Genomic DNA, 20,627 nt, shown 5'->3' with positions numbered 1-20,627 from the left:
CCGCGGCGCCCCCTCCCGGCTCCGGGGCGCGGAGCCGGGCACGGGGCAGTGGGAGTCAGTTCGACCCCCACGCGTTGCTACCTCGCAAGTCGCGGGTCGAGCTGGCGCCCTGAGGCCGCCCTCGGGTTGAGAGGATCGAGGCGCGGCCGAGAATCCCCGCATCCTAGCTTGCCTCCTCGTCCTCCCCGCCCGGTCCCGCGCTCAGNGCACCCCGGCTTCTGAGCCCAGCCTCCGGGGAGGGCGCCCCCTTCCGCCGACCGGGGATAACTGGTTCAGCATATTCCTCCCCGACCCCTGTCTATTAGAGTGGGTGCGGCAGGTGGGTGCCCAGGTAGGGCAGCCTCTTCTGGAATGCCGCTCCTAGCGGACTGTCTGAGTCGGGCTGAGGCCGGGATGCCGGGCATGACACCCAGGCGTGGGCCTCCGGAGCCGCCCGAGGGCGCCAGGCTCGGATGGCCGCTCAGCACGCGCTCGCGGCGACCCCTGGCGGGCGCGGTGGGTACTTTTCGCTCCTCCTAGTTCGCTGAAACCGTGTGCTCTGAGCGGTCCAGCGGACCAGAGGTGCTGACCCTTTCCTATGACGTGCACCCCAGTCCAGTGAGCTAGGAGCTGTCGGACTCACGTTTCAGCTGAATAAATTGAGGCTCAGAGATGCGAAGGTATTTTCCCCAAGCCAGCAGCTAGTGGGTGGGAGAGGAAGATTGGAAACACCGACCCCCACTCTTAACCACCACCAGGCCAGGTCTGCCTATGGTTCAGAATTGCTTTTCTAAATCTTCCCTGGAAACCGCTGTTCATGCACTTATCCACATTCCACAAATGTCTGTTCCAAGCCTCATGGCGGGCCCGTGGACACAAGGAACAAGAAGGACAAGGGACCCTCTCTCTTAGAGCTAGTGAGGGAGACAAACCAGAGGCTAATAAACACATAATTTCAGACATCACAGCTTCCTGTGATGTGAAGATAATATAAAACGGAGTGATGAGATGACAACACTGGGTGCCCGGGGATTATCTGAAATCTGAGGAGGTGGAATTAGAGTTGAGAGCTGAAGGTCGCAGATCTGGGGTCCCAGCATTTCAAGAAGGAGGAGAGCAGTGCAGAAGCGTGGAGGTGGGCATGAGCACCAGGAGGGGAAGTGGGGCTGTGCTCAAGAAACAGAAAGAAGGCCGGTGGCTGGAAGGGAGGAGACGGGGGTACGCAGATCCCACAGAGCTGTGTCGGCATGTGGAGGAGCTTAGATTTCAGGGGGAAGTTCAGTGGGAAGACACTGGAGGGATATGAAGAAGGATGACTCATCTGATGTGTGTGTTCACAAGCTCCCGTTGGCTGCCCTGTGGAAAATCCACTAGCAGGGGGAAGGGGAGGGCTGGGCAAAATGGAGCCAGGCAGACCAGAGAGGAGACTACCCCATGGGTCCAGGTGTGAGACATTGATAGTTTTAAAACATGGCCACACAACTATTCCACGGGCCTCCCATTGAGAGGTGGGCTGTCTGCTCTCCCTGCTTGAAGCTAGGTGGCCCTATGTGTGGCAGAAGTGATGCCGTGAGACTTGCAGGCTGGGTCCTAAGAGAAGTATAGCTTCTGCTTGCTGGCTGGAACACTCCGGCCAGAGCCACGAGCCACCACAGAAGGGGTCTGGAGGCTGCCATCATGTGAGGAAGCCCAAGCATCCATAGAGGCCACATGGGGTGTCCCAGTCCACAGTCCCGGTTGGGTTCAACGTCGGAGCCATCCCAGCCCAGGTGCCAGAGGTGTGGGTGAAGAAGCCTCCAGATGATTCCAACCTGAAGCCGCCAAGTCGTCCCTGCCTCTGGGTCTTCCCGGCTGAGCCACTGTGGCCATCCCTGATGTGCCCTGTCTAAATCCCCAAGCCAGGTAACTTGGCAGTGGAATGAAATGACGGTTTTATGCCACTCTTTGGGGGAGGGTGCTTGCTATGAAGCAATTGTAACTGAAACAACTAAGGTGGAAGGTGGGGGTGCAGGGAGAACGGAGGATGCTGGGCCTGGGCCACCAGCAGCGAGGGGCAGGGAAGGGAGAGAGAGGAGGGAGGGATGAACAGTGACCCCCAAGACTGGCTGGAGTCCTCAATGGATGAAGGTAGTCAATGAGCGACAGCGGGGGCAGGGGATTGGAGCAGCCAAGGGCTCAGGAAGAAAGCCACGGAGTCTGTCCTGGCTGTGCTCTTCTTCCTGTAGTCCTCCTCCCCTCTCCGACCCCCAGATAGAGTCAGGGCTGAGCGCTGAGCAAGCTTCCTCCAAAGCATCACCCAAATGTGTCCTTCTTTCCTATATGCGTTGTCATTCTCTTAGACAAAGATTCACGCCCGTCACTCATGATCAGGACATTGGGACATGTGCTGGGACATAGCAGTGGATCAAATAAGTCCAGTGTCTGCCCTCCTGAAGGAACTATTCTGACGGTGGATTTGATTGTCAGTCACACAGGTGGCACTCACAATGTGCCAGTCACTGTCACCAAGAACTTTAGCACGTTGGCTCATTTAATTCTCTTACAATACTACGAGGTTGGTGCTATTCTTTTTTGTTAATATTTTTATTATTATCATAATTATCACCATTTTATAATACAGGAAAAGCGAGTCGTGGGGGGATTAAATAAAATCCCAAACTCCCACTGCTACCACATGGCAGAATTGGGATTTGAACCTATGGAGTTTTGACTTCAGCATCTGCTCTTAATTCTTCAATTATGCCTCCTGTCTAACAGAAGAGAAAGATGTTGTCCACTGCAATAGAAAAAAAAGGTGTTAGGCCTCAAGATGGGGGATGGAAGGGCTGTGAGAACACAGAGAAGAGGGTTCCAAATGGGTGGGTCAGGGAAGGCTTCCTGGAGGAGGTGTTCCTAAATGGGGATCCAGAAGGAGTGAGTTGGGGTTCCCCAGGCAGAGTTTTCAAAGCTAGAGGAAGCAGGGCCCATGAAGGTCTGAGGGGCCTGGTGAATGAATGGAGCGTCAGAGGGAATGGGGTAGGGAGGGTTGCAGAGATGAGACCCAATAGGGAGTCTGGGGACATAGTTAGGGCTTATTAATAAGTTTGAGATTTATCATAAAGGGAAGCAGGGGTGTCACATGATCAGATTTATGCTTCAGAAGGCTCATGGCAGCTGTTATGGGGTGTTGAGAGAAGGAGGCAGGACATGGGGACAGGAAGTATCAGAGATATGCAGGGCAGAAGAGACTCAGCCCACACAAGGGTGGTGGCAGATGGTAAGGAGAAAAGTGGATGGATTTGAGAGCTGGTCTGAAGGCAGAAGAGGCAGTGCTGTGGTTGGTGAAGACAACACAGAGATGGGACAGGGAGGAGCAGGTCTGAGCGTGATGACCTTGGTTTTGGAAGTGCTGAGTTTGATGATGTGCCTGTAGGTCACTGAAGGGGCAGTTGAGTGAGTGTGCCAGGCACTCAGGAGAGAGTGTGTGGACTTTTGAGGGTGATGGTCTCCAGACCTAGAAGTGGGCAGTCCTTCAAACCAAGGCATAGGAGAGACATCAGGGAGGCCAAGAAGGCTATGAGGACAGCCCAGCACAGAGTCCCAGCTCAGCCCGATTTAAAAAGCCAGCTGGTCGAGGGCATAGGGGGAGAAGCAGACAGAAGCAACTGAAGAAGCCTGGCTGGAGTGGGCAGGAAGTTGCTCAAAGAGCTAGAGAAGGAGCGAATAGTTTTCAGAATCAGAATTTGTAGGAGACGCAAGGACTGAAAAGGGTCCAAACTCAACTTGAAAATCCAAAGATCTTGCAAATCACTTTTCCAGCCAATACTTTTCCCAAATCCCCTGACACTGTATCACAAAAAATTAGCAGGTGCCACTAACATTTACAAAATGGAAATAGGCCAGAAAATAACAGAGGGCATTGTACATAATAAGGCTCCAACTGTGTGTATGTATGTGTATTGTGGGTTGTCATAAAAAAAAAAATAGTTGAGCTTGTCACTCCATCCTGTTATTCCTTTTCATATGTCTGGAATACTTTTCCCCCTCTTTTTGACCTGGCTGATTCTTCTCATCCTTCAAGGCCTTCCCAAAGTGAACGCATCTGAAGAGCCTTCCCTGATCAACCTTGCCTCTATCCTAGGCACTCGGTCTCTTTCTTATTCATTTATTTATATAGCCATCCATCAAACATTCACTGAAGGGGGCACCTGGGTGGCTCAGTCGGTTAAGCGTCCAGCTTTGGCTCAGGTCATGATCTCACAGTTCGTGGGTTCGAGCCCCGCATCAGGCTCTGTGCTGACTGCCAGCTCGGAGCCTGGAGTCCGTTTCAGATTCTGTGTCTCCCTCTCTCTCTCTCTCTGACCCTCCCCTGCGCTCGCTCTCTGTCTCTGTCTCTCTCTCTCTCAGAAATAAATAAACCATTAAAAAAAAATTCACTGAAGATTAAAGGGTGCCAGACCCCATGCTGGGTGTGGGCTACAGCCGTAAACACACGTTTTTTCCCTTTGTGCTTCATGGCCCCTGAGCAGATCCTGGCAGAACACTTCCTCCCAGAAGGATGTCCGGGCTCACGTACCTCCCGTTTCCATTAGAACTTGAGATCCTTGCAGACAGGACCCTCTCTCCTGCATCTCTGCACCCCCAAGCATTGACTGAGGCCCATGGCTTGATAAAAAGACCATAGACTTTGGGGTCAAGAAGGCCTGGGTCTGAATACCAGCTCTGTCACTTAATAGCTGCAAAATCCAGGGCATGTTTTTAAAAATGTGTTTTATGAGTTGTTGGGCTTTCTCTAGGGCTAAAATTCTTCCACTGGACTGACCGCTCCCCGAGACGGAACTGTATCTGATTCATTGCAAGACCCCAAACCAGCTGTGACTAACTGCTTCATGACTCAGTGGGACCTACTGCAGAAAGTTCTTCTTTGACAGAGCCATGCTAAGCAAGAGGTTCTCTTCCCATGTGGCTCTTTCTGCCTGGATCAGGGGAAAAGGGCGTCAGCAGATACTGTTCCTCTTTCATCCAGCCAACCACGCCTGGGGCAGGGGCACAGAGGACCCTGGCCTTTGGCTCCCCCTGCTGGATGGAGAAAGAGAGGCTGCTTGGATCCCAAGGATGGAGTTATTAGGAACAGACACAGAGCTCTGCTAGTTACCAGAGCCTGCTGTAAATGAAGGCTCTAGAATAGTTCAAATACGGCTCCATTCTGTGATCTCCATGACCTTAGGAAAGTTACCTAAATTCTTCTTGCTTCAGCTCCCTCCTCTGTAAACTGGGGATTATAACAATTTCTACCTCGTAGGGTTGTTGTGAGGTTTGAGATGCTACACATCACGTGCTGACGATGCTGCCCGGAACACAGCGCGTACCACGTATGCAACTGTAACATTAAATTAATGGAGACGCCACAGCCACCACTTGGTGCCACAATCGATCCGAACAGGATGTCCACGTTTAAAACAATCTCTGTCTTCAGATCCCCAGGGTTGGGGTTGTATTTGTTTCTTTTCTTTCTTTGTGCTTCTAAGAAAACTTCAGCAACACAAACCAGAGAAAAAGCTTGGAGCTGCTGGGAGCCGCTGGGAGGGGCAGAGATTTGGTGCTCCGAGAGAGGAGCAGTGATCGGTGTCTGGGAAAGGCTGTTGGAAAAGCACGTGGGTTTTTAGCATGGGGGAATTCTGGGAGCATGGGCACGAGGCAGAAGCTCTTCTGTGGAATCCAAAAGAATGAGATTCTCCCCCTCAGTTTTGTCACGACCCTGTGTGGCTTTGAGAAAGTCCCTGAAATGTCACTCCTCACCTTCCCAGGCCCAGTCTAGAGTAGTCTCGCCTCCAACTGCCTGTCCTCCCTTCACCTATCTCCTTCCTTCACAGCACCGGCCACTCTAGGGACTCTGTTTTTATTCTCACTGTTTCTTTCTTCTCTGTCTCTTTGTGCTGGAAGCGGAGGGGGAGGTCTCCACGAGGTTAGGGGCCAATATAGGGTCCTGTTCACCATCATAAGTGCAGTCCTTTTTCTTTAGGTTTATTTACATTTGAAAAAGAGAGAGACAGAAACAGCGCGTGAGTAGGGGAGGAGCAGAGAGAGAGACTCTGAAGCAGGCTCCAGGCTCTGAGCTGTCAGCACAGAGCCCGATGAGGGGCTCGAACTCACTAAGGTGGTGTCATGACCTGAGCTGAAGTCGGACGCTCAACCGACTGAGCCATGCAGGCACCCTCACAGTGCACTCCTACTAAGGAGTGTGAGAGACAGCAGCCTGGTGGGGCCTCTCGGCAAGTGTGGCCAGAGAAGGCCTCTCTGCTGAGAACTGAATGACACGCTCTGAGATGCAGGCCCCTCCTCAAAAAGCCATCCCTGGCACACTCCTGCACCAGGGACGTTACTCTCCACTGGCCCCGCGCCGGTCCCTGTCACCACAGCCAGCTTGCTGTATCACCTTCACCTGTGTGCTGCTCTGCCCCCCTCACTTCTGGAAGGTGAGCCCTTCCAGAAGAACTCCAGGGTTCACAGATGCCATGCCCCAGCCCGGGGGAAGCCACGCGATGGCGGTGGGGGGAGAGATGGAGGAGCTGGAAAGAAGGTTGCAGAAGCCTGTAGACTTCATTCTGCAGATGCGAGAAGCCATCCACATCACCTGTGTCTGAGCAGGGCAGTGACTCAGGCCCGTGTGGGGTTTTTGAGAGGGAGGCGGGCCTCTGCTATCTCGGGGCTGCCCAGCGTCCGGCCCCCCGGTGAGTAGTCTCCACTCGGGAGGGCTCCCACTGTGCGCCAGGCTGGCAGGTGTGCAGCGGCCTTTCCCACGGAAGCCCCGCCTCCTCCTCCTCCGGGACCTCCCTCCCGGGGTGGGCACCAGGGGGACCAGAAGGGAGCGCTCGCAGGCCACGTGCCCACGGCCAGGAGGCGGCCCCAACACAGAGACCGCCCACCCGGCACCATAAGGACAGGCCCCTCCCCCGACCTGTGATAGCATTCACCATTTATTGAGCACCCATCCCGTGCCAGGCTCCATTTCTTTGCTCCCCGAAAACACTCTTTGCCCAGGTACATTCATCAGCCGTCCCTTACTTCACACAAGTCCCTGCCCATCCATCCTGTCCCTTCACGGCACTCCACGCACATCTTTCTTTAGCTCCCTAGCATTTATTGCCGCTGTATATGATGTGATTTCTTTGTTGACTTATTTTTATCCATTTTCCTGGCTGCCCTGTTAGCCCCATGAGGGAGGTATCTGTCTCTTTGCCGCTGCATTTCCGAGAAAGATGGCTGGTAAATAATCCGCCCTAGGCAGATGATTGTGGGATAAATGAATGATCGAATGGGTCTCATTTACCCCTCGTAACCACTCATTTTCCAGAAGAGAAAACTGAGATGTTGAGAGGTTCGGTCATTTGCCCAGCAACTAGCTGAGTGTCTGGCTCACGGTGAGTGCTTCATAAAACTTACCTGCCAAGTCCCTTTCTGTCTTCCTCCCACTGCTAGGCACTAAGTCCATTCACTCCAGGTCAGTGATTCAGTGCTTAACTCAGGGCGGGGGACCGGCCATGTTGGATAGGTCTGGAGCACCCTGACTGGGAGGAGTTGGAACATGAGCATCTGAGCCAGAGAAGCAGCTCCTCCTGCTGCCAAAGTCCCGTTAACTGCTCAGGTGGCAAACCCAAAGTCCAGTTTGCAAATTTGGGGCAGAACCCCAAAAGTGCAAAAAGACTGTCCGTCCCATAGATGGGGAGACTGAATCCCAGAGCAGGTACTAGAGGCTCCCAAGACATGGCCAGTCAGGGGAAGAGTCAGATGTGAAGAGCTGCCAAGGCTGCTGGGGCAGACCCAGCCTTGAGCCTCGGCTCAGCCACTTGCTGTGTGATCTTAGGAAAATAACTAACCTCCCTCAGCCTCAGTTTCCTCCTCTGTAAAATGGGGAGGATAATAGTGCTACCTCTGAGTCATATGAAATCATGTATGTAAAGCATATAGCAGATATATCATGCACTCAACATATGACAGATATTTGATGATGATGATGATGACGATGATGATGACGATGACAATGATCATGACATATATTGGAACCCAGCCTTTAGGACCAAAGGGAATCTGAAAGGTCATCTACACCAGTGGTATTCAAACTTCATCCACCAGAATGACTTGGTTACAAACACAGTTGCCCAGGTCCCCTCCAGATCAAGCAGAGCTTCCGGGCAGAGGTGGGAGTCCTTTTTCTGCGACTAAGAAGTTCCCCAGGTGCCGCCCATGTCTGGCTTCATTGGAGCAGAGTCTGCTGAGGATCCAAATGCTAGTACAGTGTCCAGACACATGGGCTGCCAGGCAGGAGTCAGACTGAGTCGGCGTCTGACAAACCTACTCTGGAATTCTGGGTAAGCCCTTTTCCCTCTCTGAGATCCATCCTTCCCATCTGTACCTTTGAAGGGTTTGGACGAGGTCCAGTGCCTCGTCCAGAAGCAAGCATGAGACCTGAGACCTGGCTTGCCGTGAGAAGTCTGGTGGTTCTGTTAGTGAGACTCCGGGTCCACACAGGGAGCATGTGGAGATGGACAACAGTCACCATCTTTGTTTGCTGCTTTGGAGAAGCCAGTTGGCAGGCTCCCCGTTTTAAATCCCATCTCGGTGTGTGACCTTGAGTGAGTGACTTAGCCCTGAAGCTCCGTTTTCTCATCTTGAAAGTAGAGATGTCCATCCTCATGGTATGAGGTCTCTGAGAAGTCACTTTGGCAATGCTTCTGGAGGTCGTGGGCCGCCTTAGATATATCCGAGTGCTCCGGCCACACAGGGCCCGACTGATCGCCGGCCGCCTGACCACAGGCTCTTGGTCACCTTGGGAGGACGGTGCTTATCACAGTTCCACCCCCAAGGTCTTCCTCAGGATAATCTGTCCCGGGTGATTCATCTCGTGGGCTGGGCCCTTCCTCTCGGGCCTGAAATATCTCCCTCCCTTCAGCATTCCTGGGTCAGGCCTGTGACCCCTGCCATGTGGCTTCCTCTGAGGACTGGCCCTGGGCCCCTGCCTGCCTGCCAGCCCCCCAGTCCCTGGCTCGTGACCCATTCTGGGCCTGACATATCAGGCAGGGCTCAGCTAGGGAGGAGGAAGCCCACAGCTTGTTGTGCTGGGGAAAAAGTGCATCCCTGCGTCCGGCCCTCCCCCGGCCCAGCCACACCTCTGCCTTCACAGGCTGGGCTTCCGCCGCACTTCCTGGCACAAGCTGACCCGTTTACCGCCCGGCTTCTGCATGGTGCCCTGCCCCCTCGGTAGACACATTCCCAGCGAGGGTTCTGGGCTGGCCAGAGCAGTGGGGTTGGCCAGCACGCCTCACAACTTTACGTCTGCAGCCAAAGACAGTTCTTTGGAGAAAGTGAAGAGATGAGGACACACATCCCAGCTCCACTGTGGACTCTCTGTATGACTTTGGGCAAGTGACTCTACCTCTCTGGATCTTAGTTTACCTAATTTTACATAGAGAGAAAAATACCTCCATCTCCAGTTGTTGTGGGCATTAAATAAGATAATATGGTCTTACTGATGTCTGTGCTTCACCTCCAACCAATTAGATCAGAAAATGAGAGGTAGGTCCCAGGCATTGGACACAGCCAGGGATGGAAACCACTGGCGTGGAAAAATTATTAAGAGCCAAAGCTTTTGGAGGAGACCAGCATGAATTTGGGTTCTAGCCATGTTATATAATTATGGACACTTGAATAGATTATTAGCCTCTCAGAACCTCTTTTCTTTGTTCATAAGATTGAGGTAACAGTACTTACTTCCCAGTGCTGTTACGAGAACTCAAAGGAATAATACATATCACGTGCTTTGCACATGTGAGCCCACCATGTGAGGACAACCCCTTGTCACTTCACCACTGTACCCACTACAGCTGGCTCTGTGCCAGAACCACATTTGGCAATTCAAACAAACATGAAAACGAGTAAGCGTTATCACCATAGGTTATCCCTTATTGTGACCTGTCAGAATGGATACAATTAAAAACAAGGAAACAACAGATGTTGGTGAGGATGGGGAGTAAGGGGAGCTCTCTTGCACTGTTGGTGGGAATGCAAACTGGCGTGGCCACTCTGGAGAACAGTGTGGAGGTTCCACAAAAAGTTAAAAATAGAACTACCATATGACCCAACAATGGCACTACTAGGCATTTGCCCCAAGGATACAAAAATACAGATTTGAAAGATCACATGCACTCCAATGTTTATAGCAGCATTATCAACAATAGCCAAACTAGGGAGAGAGCCCAAAGGTCCATTGGCTGATGCTGGGATAAAGAAGATGCGGTATATGTATTAATGGAATATTACTCAGCCATCAAAAGGAATGAAATCTTGCCATTTGCAACAACGTGGTTGGACCTAGGGTGTATTATGCTAAGTGAAATAAGTCAGTCAGAGAAAGACAAATACCATATGATTTCACTCATATGTGGAATTTAATAAAATAAAACAGATGGACATAGTGGAGGGAAAGAGAGGCAAACCATAAAACACACTCTTAACGATAGAGAACAAACTGAGGGCTGATGGAGGGGCTAAATGGGTGATGAGTATTAAGAAGGGCACTTGTGATGAGCACTAAGTATTATATGGAAGTGCTGCATCACTAAATTCTGCTCCTGAAACCATTATTATACTGTATGTTACATAGAATTTCAAGAAACACTTGAAACAAAAAAGAAACAAAAAATAAAATAAGAAGCATCAAAGAGCTTTATCATGAGACAAAGCTCTGTCTTTTGACAGACTTAAAAATGTACAGATCCTAGCATCTGTTGCCTCTAGGAGTGGCCATGGCTCTGTGGTGGCCACTGAGATGTAAGTGGAAGTCACAGGTTCTACGTCCCTTGCGTTTCCCCCTCTTCGTGGTCCTTGGGCTGCCATCTTGAACAGCAGAATGGAAAACAAGAAGGATCCTGGGACTCGCTGGCCTGGGTAGGCTGTCCTTTCAGGCCAGAATGCAATTCGCTTTTCCCCCAGGTGAGAAGAAGATAGACTTCTTGTTGTTTAGGCCTCTGGTTGGGGAACCTTTGTTTCTTTTTCTTTTTTTTTTATGTTTATTTATTATTGAGACAAAAAGAAACAGAGCATGAATGGGGGAGGGGCAGAGAGAGAGGGAGACACAGAATCTGAAGCAGGCTCCAGGCTCTGAGCTGTCAGCACAGAGCCTGATGCAGGGCTGGAACCCACAAACTGTGAGATCATGACCTGAGCCGAAGTCAGATGCTTAGAAATCTTTGTTTCTAATAGAAGGAAAATAGATGCTTTGGGCTGCCTCACTGTTCTACTGTCTTTTTTAAATTTTCTTTTAACATGGAACATTTCACAAATTTGTGTATCATCCTTGCATAAGGGCCACGCTAATTTCTGTTCTGTTCCAACCTTAGCATATGTGCCCCCAGAGCAAACACAGTCATTTTTCTACTTTCCGTCCATAATTGTCAGATTCCAGAATAATCTATGCCAAGAAGACCCACTAAGAGGGTTGAGGACTTCCTGGCACCACAGAAAGCCTGCCCAGTCCTGAATCTGATTCCTTGGAGTGGAGTTAGCCATGGGTCCTATCCAGGCTCCTCTGGCCTCCTCAGAAGGTTAAGGAAAAGGGGATGCCCCCCTCCTTCCCCTTAAAACTAAAAGCTCGTGGCTCCCATTGCTCCTCTGAGCACTGTCTCAGAGTAACGTGAATATAGATGAGAAGCTTGACTCTCGCACTGATTTGCCATGGGCAAAGTGTCTTTGAACAAGCCTGATTTCACATTTGTTAGTGAGGCTGTGTCAACCAAGAGATACATTTAGACAGGGAACTCAGAGGGAAAGGGCAAAGTATCAGGCCCAGAGGTAAGCAGTGCTTCTAAATAAACCCAGAACTAGGTCTAAACACCAAAGGGAAGGGAGGTGGCAGAGTAAATGTGATGATCACAGACCTTGGCATTATAAAAACAATGGCCCAGCAGCAGAATGTTGGGCGTGGGCAGGGAAGAGAGGGTGAGGGACTTACTTTTCTCATCCTTCACAGTAGGGAAAAACAGAGCAGAGTGAAATGTGCAATTTAAAAAAATACACGACCCCCAACTTCTTAATATTCTTCATAATCTTGGGGGGTCTCATAGGAAATAATATCTGATATGGTAACAAGTAAAGTTAGCAACTGCTTTTATTTCAATTAAATTCTTTTTCTTTTGTTAAATTCAAATATCAGTAAGCTCCATGTTTTATTTTAAAATTTAGCATACAGGATAAGAAATAGGTGTGCTGTGAAGAAGCATCATGAACAAATGGAAAAGAGATGGATGATTTGTTCAACAAAGATTTTGGGAAAATTACTTATTGAAGAAAAACTAAGTATGTTATTTATATCAGACTAATGGGTTTAATAAAGACTTTAGTGTAAACAGTAAAACTCTAAAATACTAGGTGAAAACAGATGTGCATGAGGGTAAAAAGGAATTTTCTAAGATGAGATAAAGGCAATGAAAGAGATCACAAAGGGAAAAAATGATGTAATGAAGTTAAAATTTCTGTACGTTATAAAAAGCAAACACAAAAGTATACACAAAATATAAAAGTACATATTCAGTTGGATAAAAATAATTTTGACAAGAGGTAGCTATCCTTAATACATGATAAAAGGCTCTAAAAATCACTATTACTCTAATAAAGAACATGGATAGACAATTCATGATTGAAAAAAACATTAATTACAACAAATATAAAAAATTACCAAACTCGTGGCTTGAGAAATAGGCAATAGAGACACAATAAAATACTATTTATAATCTGTACATTTGACCAAATATACTTTAAATGTTAATTTTCAATACTCACTAAAACAGGTATTCATGAGGGGCACCTGTGTGGCCACTAAGCATTTGACTCTTAAATCTGGCTCAGGTCATGATCACAGGGTCATGAGATCAAGCTCCACATTGGGCTCCCTCCTCTCCCCCACCCCATGTGCCTCCACCCTCACTCTCTAAAATAAAAACAAAACAGGGGCGCCTGGGTGGCTTAGTCGGTTAAGCGTCTGACTTTCACTTAGGTCATGATCTCACGGTTCGTGGGTTCGGGCCCCACATCGGGCTCTGTGCTGACTGCCAGCTCAGACCCTGGAGCCTGTTTCAGTCTGTGACTCCCTCTCTCTCTGACCCTCCCCTGCTCACGCTGTCTCTCTCTATCTTTCCTAGAAATAAATAAAACATTAAAAAAATAAAAAATATAAAAAACAAAACAACAACAACAAAATAAAAACAAAACAGAAAACAGGCCCTCTGCATTATTTGTGAGGTTATACATTTATATTAATTTTAGGAAAACAAACTGACAATTATCCCAAAAATATTCATAGTCCTTAAGTGTGAGTCATCCTACTTCTACAGAAATAATCAGAGATAGGTTCACAGAGGTATATGCAAAGATGTTTGTTGCAATGTTTTTTGTAACAGTGAAAATTAGCAATAATTAAAATGTCCAACTGTAGGTAAATAAGAAAATAAATTATGATCTATAATTCATGAATTCATGGAATATTATGCAGCCATTATAATGCTGCCTCCAAAGCTATCCTTGCCCCAAGCCAACTTTCTGAAGGATGGGAACGGGACTGACACGCTGCGCAGCCTCGTTCTGAGACGTCTTGGGCAGGAGGGCAGGGCGAGCGGTCGGTTCTCGCTGGCTGAGGGGCTGTGCCCACCTTAAGGAGAGGAAACGGGTTCAGTGCCTCTACGAGATGTGCTTGAAGTCGAACAACTAGAGCGAAGCAAAGGGCCAGGTCTTCTAAACTGGGCCCCGTTTAGTCTTGTGTGCTTCTGGAGGATGCTGGGCCAGGGATCTCCTGTGTCCACACTCGCTCGACACACAGACGGCTCTTACCACGTGCTCACTGGCTTCCTAATCCTCCACGTAGCCCCCAGGAGCGTGGGATTTTCAGCGGCTTCATTTTGCAGATAGACTGCGACTCAGAGGGGAGAGGTGCCCCAAGGTCATCCATTTGCGACATGATGCCAAGTCTGCCGAACCCCAAAATTGTCCCTCAGTCCGCGAGGTCACCACGATGTCATAAATCCTGGGAGACGCTTTTGGGGTCACGTGGGACCAATTTCCCCAGAGCGGTCAGGTAAGTGAGGAGTTGGCAGGTGCAGTGAGTCGAGGGGTTGGGGGGAACTTCGTAGGTGACTGAAGAAGGGAACGAGGTGTGCCAAGTGGGGATGAGCTGTGCGCGACACAACCAGAGGGGAACCTGGCTGGACCCAGAAAACGGCCGTGTGACTAAACACCGCCAAGGTGAGAAGTTTCGAGATTCCAGGGGTGCACGTGTGAGCTGAGCGGGAGCCGAGCGGAGCCGGCTGGGGCTGACTGGTGCCCGGTGCGAGAGTGTGCAGAGGTGAGGCTGCCCCGGAAATCCTGTAACAAGCACATCGCCTCTCCACCCCTCCTTTCCAAGACCAAGGGGAAAGCCTTGCACTCCAGTTTCCTGAGCCTGCGAAGTAACTTCAGAGAGACTCTCCGCCTTTGGTGGCCTCAGTTTCCCCATTTGTACAGTTAGGGTAATGGAGGGAGGCAGAAGAAACTGGTGTGCGCAGCCTTTCTTAAGCCCTCACGCACGCCCTCAGGGGTGATACTGACTTTTCATATTTTCCAGTGGGATTGAATGTTCCCTCTCTTTTTGGGGTTCGTCCTGGGGAATGTCACTTGAAAGACCGTTTTCTTGGAGCTATAATTAAGCCTCATTTTCCTGGCGTGCGGTAGATGCTATAACCTGAAGGTCCAGAGGGTACATGTGTGACATGGCTAACACACAGTTAAGCCTTGCCTGGTCCCCCAAAGCCCTGCATATTTCCACAAGACAAGCAGAAGCTGTCTGTGGCTGAGCAGTGAAGGAGTCACAGATGGCCTTTGCTCTCAGCAGGGCAACCTCACTGAGCCTCCTTGTTTCCATCTGTAAGGTTAGGAGACTGATGCCTGCTGGTCAGGCTTGTGAAAAGCCAGAGCGAATCCCTTATTCTCAAAAAGGTGTTTTGGGGGATGGATGGGGTAGGGGATCTGCATTTTGACAGTATTATCATGTCGTCTTTATATTGTGAAATATGCCCCTTTCATTTTTTAATAAAAACTCTTCCAGTTCTAAGCAGTGTGGATAGAGACGTAAGCAAATCAGCCAATAATCCCTGCTTATATTCTGCTAGAAGGCAGCTATTCCTATGATCTGGTCCAAGAATTCAGATAGTAAGCATTGTCTTGGACATGCCAACCCTATAGACACCTGACACCTTCTTAATTTTTTTAATGTTTATTTATCATTAAAAGACAGAGAGAGAGAGAGAGAGAGAGAGAGAGAGAGAGAGAGAATGAGCAGGGAAGGGGCAGAGAGAGAGAGACACAGAATCCGAAGCAGGCTCCAGGCTCTGAGCTATCAGCACAGAGCCTGACTCAGAGCTAGAACTTACAGACTGTGAGATCATGACCTGAGCCCAAGTTGGATGCTCAACCTACTGAGCCACCCAGGCGCCCCTACACCTGACACCTTCCTGAAGCCCATGCCTAGATGCCTACAGCTGAATTGTTCTAAAACACACATCTGATCACATCACTGAGGTGCTAACAGCCCTTCAGTGCCTGTGAAATACAGGCTTCCTTCAGGAGCTGGCCCCAGCCTATTTCTCCACTTGCATCTCCCTTCCCGCCCTAAATTTTCAGGAACACCTGTCTACTCACCCCTCCCAGAGTCTGTCAACTCCTTCATACCTCTGCTCTATGTCGTTTTTTCTTTTCCTCGTTTAGACGTGCTGATCTCAATACTGACACAAGATGGCGCCGAAACTGTATTCAAAGCTTTCACCAGTAGCCAACTGAGTCCTGGCTACCCATAAACTGGCTTGGTTGTCAGAACTTTTAGAAAGGCCTTCAACAACTTGTTTTATAAACTTAGGTTACGTATTTTTAGTACAACTCTCGATGAATTTATGTATCTAAAGAATGTTCCAGATAGAAACGGGAAGGAGTAACGAAGCTTCCCTCCCCAGCATTCGGTACCATGCCTGTCCTTGGACAGCAAGCCCCACAGTGGTACTCAGAAGCTAGTTCAGGGTCTGAATTCACTCACTGCTTCTTTGTAGAGCCTTGTTGCCTGGATGCTTCAGGGACCTTGGCCAAGGTTGTGAATGTTCCCTTCTCTTTGTCAGGCTCTGTTTTTCATAAGCCAGGAAAAAGAATTCAATCAGAAGGATTTTTTCCCCCAAAGTCCCATTTATTATTTTCCACCCAAGTAGTATTGGGCAAAAATCATATAGTATTACTTGTCCTGGATTCTCCGTGAAATATCTAACGTTTCAAACGTATGAAATTGTAGGCCCCTTCCCATCGTAGGAGGGGCCACAAAATGGATTTTTGTCCGGTGTCACAAAGCCGTCATGACCTGGTCTCTTTTGCCAGATCGTGAGAGGATATTCCATCCTTTTATAGATGAGTTTCCACCACAGACAGTCTAGAATTAAAGGAAATATTAGAATTATTGAAAGAGCTATTATTTTGCCTTGTTCAAATTTCTGTTTCTGGTCATGTCGTACAATGTGTATAATGAACCTTAGTTATATTCATCAGGCCCATGTTTAGTGCAGGGCAAATGGCCAACAGTCTCACTGCTTTGTCCCAAGATCTTTTGACCTGAGTAGACTCCCTGGAATTGAGTAGTGCCTCTTGGAAAGTTTTGTCTTTCTCCACCTCTCCACCTCATTTCTTCGTCTGTGAAATTGTACTCATAAGCCCTATGCTACAGAGCTGTGAGAATGCATTCAGTAAGATCCTACCAGTGCAAAGGCTTTGACAGCCATGGTGTTGGAGGGGGCGGGATAATGAAGGCTGCTGTTAGACTCCACAGCACATTTGGGAAGGTGAGAAAAAGGCATCCCTTTCTTCGGGTACACCCAAACCAGTGCCAGGGTGCATTGCTTGGTGGTTTGAGTTGATTGGATTTCAGCCCCATTTGCCCTTGTGGCCAGGCACCCAAGGATGCGGTCTACACAGTGGTGGTGGCCACCCTGTGGATCGAGTCCAAATTCATACGGATGGGGGAGGGGAGGGCTTACCAGAGTGCCTTTCCCATGCACGCACCCTGAGTTTCTACCAGACTGAGGCCATCAGTATCATTACAGGAAAGGATCATGTCACCTCTCTATGCTTTGCACAGCTGGCCCTGCCACCTTGCATGCTCCTTGCCTTAGTCTTGCTATCTCATTGAGCTTGTGCTGAGCCTTGAAGACCCACTGTAAGCCAGTCTTCTTTAGATGCTCCTGATTTGACCACTTCTACCTTTGTGGCACAGTTCTTTGCACAGAGTGGTCACTCTGATGAGAAATTGCCAGACTGTGGAGCTGCCCAGGGCCAAGAAACTTGACTCATTTACCTCCTGCTGCCTGGTTTGCAGCAGCCCAGGGCCCAAGGAATTGGTGCTGGTGTCTCTTGACTGATTCCCTGACTTATCTCATACTTCCTTTCCTGCCCTAGCCCTGAGCCAAGGCCATGGAGCCCAGGGAACTATGGAGGTAAGTGAGGAAAAGGCAGGCAGGAATAGAGTTTTCCAGGAGCAAGAGGAAGGGAATTCAGGGATTGTCTTTTTAAATTGTTACATATTTTTTTATTTTGAGAGAGAGAGCACACACAAGTGGGGCAGAGGGGCAGAAAGAGAGAATCCCAAGCAGACTCCATACTCAGCACAGAGCCCAACACGGGGCTCAGTCCCACAACACTGGGCTCACGACCTGAGCCAAAATCAAGAGTCAGACGCCCAACTGACTGAGCCACCCAGGTGCCCCCAGGGACTGTCTTTTAAATTTGTTATCAGCACCTAAAATCTATATATTCATTGTCCTTGTGAAAATAAAAACATTGTAGATTAGGCTGAGGTTCACCATGTCTGATGCACCCAGTTCAGGCACTGGCCCAGAGGTAGCTACTGGTCCATATGGATCGGTCTCTACATGTGCTTTTTTATGTGTGTCCGCCCATTGGGGTCCCCTAAAAGCTCCCAAGTCTCAGTTGCTTAACGTGAAAAAGTTTACTTCTCATGCGGCACAGTGCGATGTGCTTGGGAGGCAACTCTGGGCAGCAGCCCCAGAAGCTGTCTTGGGGTCTGGGCTCCTCGACACCTGCTTCTAGCCTGTGAGAGGAAGACTGAGGGGGGCATGTGAGGCTGGAGGCAGTGCAGGCTGCTTGTTTCCTTCTTCCAGCAGCACAGACCCAGTCATAGGGTCTGAGGTAACTCCAGGGAGGCTGGGAACTGAGGATTTGTGAGCAATTCGCAGATCTTGCCACGACAGACATAGGAATCATGAGAATATATGCTGTGTTGAATCATGGCATGGAACTAGGTGAGGGAATAACGGTGCTTGGATCCGGGACATACGGTAAAACCGGGGGTTGTGAGTAACTTGTTCTGAGCGAGTGTTCTGCACGCAAACGTTTCTAATACATTTTAACCTGATAAACGAGCGATGTCTTGTAATAAGAGGAGTATATGATGCCAGATGTCATGTGATCACAACTAAGCCAATGGGTCTTCTGTCTGCCTCTCTTGCTGGGATTGCGGGTGATCGTCTCCCATGCTCAGATGCTCCATCTCAGGCCACAGTGTTTGTAGAAATCAGTGATTTTTCAGAATGTTGGAAGGTGCCCACAATTGGCCATAGTGTGTTTTTTGTCACTTCAAAGCACCTGTGGACAGTCCTTTGCTTTTCCAGACAAGAGTAAGCTTAGTTATGCATGGCTTCCTTCTAGGTCAGGCTGCCTGCACATATAGACCCTTTCATCTGCTGCCTCGCTGCCAGTGACATTAGATACAGCATATGACAGAGTTATTAGTACTGTAGTCAACATCCATGCAAGTGTATACAATGGCCTCCATGCAGAAGAAGATTCCACTGAGCCAATAGATAGCAGCGATTCCATTAGTGATAGTGAAAGTCGTCCTACACAATAACCCTCGTCTCTTGTCTCCCTTACCCCAGCCACGAAGGTCTTCAAAGGTAAGTGCAGCTTAACTTGTTTGTGTTTCTTCATATTTTATATTTTCTTTATTATTTTGTGTCATATTACAGTATTATAATCATTTAAAAAATATTTTTTAAGTTTATTTATTTTGAGAGAGACCGAGCATGGGTAGGGGAAGGGCAGAGAGAGAGGAAGAGAGAGAATCCCAAGCAGGCCCCGTACTGTCAGTGCAGAGCCCGATGCGGGGCTTGAGCTCATGAACCACAAGATCATGACTTGAGCTGAAACCAAGAGTTGGATACTCAACTGACTTAGCCACCCAGGCGCCCCTGTAACCATTTTTATATGAATATGTTTGGTTGTAGAACAAATTATCTGAGTTTGCATTATTTCTTATGGGGAAATTCACTTTGATACACAAGTGCTTTGGATTACAAGCACGTTTCCAGAATGAATTACGCTCATAAACCAAGCTTTTACTGTATATTATTTTTGCTCTAGAGGAGGCAGGGTTTGGTGATGGATAGGTGTGACAGACCCAGGAGAAAAGCATCTAAAGATGATTCCTGAGCTTTTGGTTTGGACAACTGTAGAGAGCAAGATGGAGTCACTCATGTCAAGCAGGGACCTGTGTCAAGCAATGACGCTAGCAGCCAAGGATGCTGTGGCTGCCAGATATCCCTGAGACCAGCACCCCACAGAAGCAGAGGAGGTCTGCAGGGGCCCAGCGCTGATTAAATCCCTTTAAAAGGGGAGGATTTTTGCAGCAAGCTGTCACAGACACTGACCCCTGTGTGACCACTTCAGAAAGGTGGCGGCTGCCGAAGGCTCCACTTGAACAGAATGAGCAGTGAGTGCCGAGAGCTGACCCGGATGGGACCGAGGCCTCATCTCACTGTGCGCCCACATGCTGACTTTGCATTTGTTTCCTTAATGTCCTGCCCCTGTGTGTTGCCTTGTTTGCTGTGTACCTGTCTTGTATTCTGCTTTGTGTGCCCTGTAAGAAGCCAGGTGGATCACGTGGTACAGTGTCACTGGGTTGGGAATCCTGAACCTGCTTTAGAATTATGTTACCCTTGCTTTATGACTGAATTAAACTGACATCGTGGAGAGACACAACTTGCGTGTCTTCTGAGTGTGTACCTTCATCGCGTGCTCATGATAACAACTCATGTTGGCTCATGAGCAGGCTCATGTCACCTGCTCCTGGACAGAGAGGAAAAGAGACTTGGGGCAGGAGAAACAGGGACAGGTTTTTCCCCTGGGGCAGAGGGACTCCCATACTTGCATTGTTAAGTGTGAGATGCTCTTAGATGTCCACAGGGAGAGCGCTCCAGGTAAGAGGGAGACATGAAGTCCTGGGAGTTAGATGGTATTTAATGCCATGAGGCTGTGGGTGCAGACAGATGCATAGAGACCTCACCCTGAGTCCTGGGCACACCACCTTTTAGAGAGAAGTGTGTAAAGGAGAAGAGAAAGGGCATTCAGTCTGGCAGATGGCAAACCAGGTAAATGTAATGACAAGGATTTCAGAGAAGAGGTGATTTCAAAAAAGGTGACACCACCTTGTGCTCAAAACAAGACACTGTTCACTGAGACAGAGAACCGAGGAGGATGATTAGATGTGGCACCATGGGGGTTATTCATGCTCGTGGTGTCCATCAGATGATGCAAACAGA

The 20,627-nt window shown here is 49.1% G+C and overlaps 1 non-coding gene across 1 annotated transcript; it reads right to left on the bottom strand.

The window, feature by feature from the left end:
* Positions 1-11,274: 11,274 nt before the first annotated feature.
* On the bottom strand, positions 11,275-11,378 carry LOC144231321 (U6 spliceosomal RNA). The gene has a single exon (XR_013335045.1). It is a non-coding gene; the product is annotated as a U6 spliceosomal RNA (small nuclear RNA).
* Positions 11,379-20,627: the final 9,249 nt, after the last annotated feature.

This window comes from Crocuta crocuta, unplaced genomic scaffold, assembly GCF_008692635.1.
Source record: "Crocuta crocuta isolate KB4526 unplaced genomic scaffold, BGI_CrCroc_1.0 scaffold184, whole genome shotgun sequence".
Classification (NCBI taxonomy): Eukaryota; Metazoa; Chordata; class Mammalia; order Carnivora; family Hyaenidae; genus Crocuta; species Crocuta crocuta.
The sequence above is the reverse complement of the archived record's forward strand: the minus strand, read 5'-3'. Positions and strand labels throughout refer to the sequence as shown.